The 3,068-nt window shown below is 41.1% G+C and overlaps 1 long non-coding RNA gene across 1 annotated transcript; it reads right to left on the bottom strand.

The window, feature by feature from the left end:
- Positions 1-289: 289 nt before the first annotated feature.
- On the bottom strand, positions 290-902 carry LOC112845254 (uncharacterized). Its single transcript, XR_003218046.1, has 2 exons — positions 856-902; positions 290-667 (listed from the first exon to the last, which is right to left on the bottom strand). It is a non-coding gene; the product is annotated as an uncharacterized LOC112845254 (long non-coding RNA).
- Between the last annotated feature and the right edge of the window lie 2,166 nt (positions 903-3,068).

Here is a 3,068-nt window from a genome sequence, read left to right as displayed (position 1 = left end):
CATGATAAGCAAAAACTCATTCATTCCCAAAACGTTTGATTCTACAAAATCTACTATAATCAAGAAAATATAATTGTCTGTGACCAATAATAAATATCTGCATTTATCTGGGATTTATTTATTTACTATTTCATATTTGAAAGCCCTCAACAAAGATCTCGTTTGTTGAGATACATATGTCACAATAAATAAAAGTGTCAAAAAAGGACATGACAATTAACATCCATGAAAAAATGCATTTTAAAATAGTAGATTTAGTCATTTAAAACATGACAATAAAAAATACATGATGTCTGTTTAATACTTTTTGCAGCACATTTCAGATCAGAGGTGCATGATAACAGAAGGCAGATCTCCCTGCTCTGCATGAAGTACAGCCATGATTTGGTGAAATGATTAATAACATTTCAATGAGAAAGGTTTGATAAATTGAAGGATGGTTTTCTTATAGACAGAGCAAGGAAGCAAATTTTTGGGAAGCCTTCCATTATCAACACAAAATCTTTTTCATACTCTACAATCAGTAAACTCTGTAACAAACATGATCTGTAATTGTTTCAAAACTCACCAGACGACTTCATGATTGGCTGGAGGACAGGACACAAAACACAGGGTTGTGGTAACTGTAATATGTCCTCAGGACACCTGAATGTAGACTGCGCTGTGGCTGAGAAATAAAAATGAGGTCAAGCAGGGTGTTCTTGTCTGTAGTGGCAGAAGTGATCAGCTGTGAATACCCTCTAGACTGAAACTGCTCCAGAATCTGTTTCTTCCACTCTGTAACTGGTTCTCATTAAATCTCCACACAATTATTGGGTGACAGTCCATTATTTCAAGTGAATCTAAAAGACTTACCAGGTTTTGCATGAACGGTGCCAAACTGTAGTCAGGAGGTCTGTACACAACAGCAATGAGCGCAGGGAATGGAGCCTGAACCTTCAACACTAAAAACTCAAGATCAGTGACATTATGCAGATACTGTTTTACCTGAACCTGAAAATGATTCCTCAAATACACAACAACTCCACCACCACTTCTGCTGGCCATGTGAGGAAAGTTTGTGTAGGACACATGTCTGTTGCGTTTGAACATGGTGTAGCCATCCAAATGAAGACTGTCTGCAACAAAGGAGCCTTGGAGGTGAGACTCTGTGAGACACAAAACATCTGCTAAACACATTTCATGATGACTCTTGATGTCACTGATGTGAGATGGCAAACCCTCCGTATTGTGATGGATCAGTGTAAGAGTGTCAGGTCTGCTGGCTGTTTCTCTGACCTGAAGAAGAGGCATCATTTCCTCAACGCTGGCTTGTCTCATGGTTTGGAGCGCTGCAGTTACCTCGGGATTGGTGTAAATCTTTTTCTCATCCAAGTCCTGTAAATAGAGTCCACTGAGAGACGTCACCCTGCTGAGAGCAACATAAGCCATACCTGGTTCAAAAATGTTCTTCATTGAAACTACAGCTGTCTGTGTTGTAAGACCCTGGGTTTTGTGGATTGTGCAGGCAAATGCGAGCTTTACAGGAAACTGTCTGCGTACTGCTCCTTTAAACTTCAGACTCTCCTCTGCTCTCTCAATGTAAACCAGATCATCAGATGCTGCATTAGCACTGCGGTTGCTTCTTACAGACTGCCGGTTGTCCATTCTGAGCCCCAGTTTAATTATTTGTCCATCATTTTCAGATCTCACCACCTTTACCAGTATACCAAAAGCACCATTGACCAAACCGTTTAGTGTGTCCAGGTTTCTGGTCAGCATGACTCGAGCTCCTTCAGCAACATTCAGGGTGTCAGGTAAATCATTTCTCCCACCTGTAAATGGTTTGTCTCTTCGTGCCATTCTGCCTGTACATTTATCCTTCTGGAAATCGTCTGCATTGATGATTATAATGTTTGAATGAAGCTTCTTGAGCGTATCTGTGTTGTGGGATTCAACATTCTTGTTGGTGGCATAGATGTGTAAGACCTCGATTGGACATTCTTCTGGTGCAGTCACAGCCTGTGACAACAAATCTCTGTCGCACTGAGAAAGCTCATCTGTCTTTTCTTTGACTCTAATCTGTTCAGCATCTCTGCAAGGCCACATCATCTTCTGACGCATGATCTCGGTTAGAGTGATCATCTGAAAATATTCCTGCCATAGGTCAATCTGTTCTGGATCATAAACACAGAGAGGCTTAGACTGTCGCACTGGTGGCAGCTGGTAAAAATCTCCAACAGCTAAAACTGACATTCCACCAAAAGGTCTCTGAGTGCCTTTGATTTGTTTCAGTCTTGCATCCACATAGGCAAAAAGGGGTTTTGAAACCATTGAAATCTCATCAATAACAATAATTTCAGCATTTATAAGCTCAGATCTGACTTCATCCAGTTGGTTACCAAGTCCTTGAATGGGTGGATTCAGACTCCTGGGTAGTTTCAGTAGAGAATGTAACGTAGAACCATTGATAGAAAAAGCTGCTGTCCCAGTAAATGACGTCAGTAAAACAGTTGGATTTGATATGTCAGCTTCTTCTGCATTAGCAGGCAGTCTGCTCAGGATCTTTGATGCTTCAGAGTGAATACATTTAATCAGATGTGACTTTCCAGTTCCTGCACCACCGTTGATATAGAAGAAAAATGGATCTGGGTTCAAACCACAAACTCGCTGAATACACCAGTCTCTTATAGCATAGAACACGCAGGTCTGCTTCTGGTTCAGATTCTGATACATTACACGTACCACAGCTGGATCGACTGCAGGTTGTTCTCTGACGGCTCTGATCTCTGTTACAGCATCAGACTGACGACTGTAGTCGGGAACATTCTCCTGTTCGTTCTCATCATCAGAATGTCTCTCAGGAAGATTCTCATCACATTGCAGCCTCACAACTTCAGATTCAGGAGCAAGATTACACCATTCATCGATCACAACATCCCTATTTTGTTCAAACTCTTCCAGTGCACTCTCAATATCCTCAGAGTTCTTCTCATACTTGTCTTTATTTCTCTTCACAACCCTTTTCACAGACTCACTGTGGTCTGAACATGAAAGTCGTACAAAACCCGAGTTGTAGAAGGACTGAT

Source organism: Oreochromis niloticus, unplaced genomic scaffold, assembly GCF_001858045.2.
Source record: "Oreochromis niloticus isolate F11D_XX unplaced genomic scaffold, O_niloticus_UMD_NMBU tig00003895_pilon, whole genome shotgun sequence".
In the NCBI taxonomy this organism is placed as follows: Eukaryota; Metazoa; Chordata; class Actinopteri; order Cichliformes; family Cichlidae; genus Oreochromis; species Oreochromis niloticus.
This window is presented reverse-complemented; position numbering and strand designations above follow the sequence as displayed.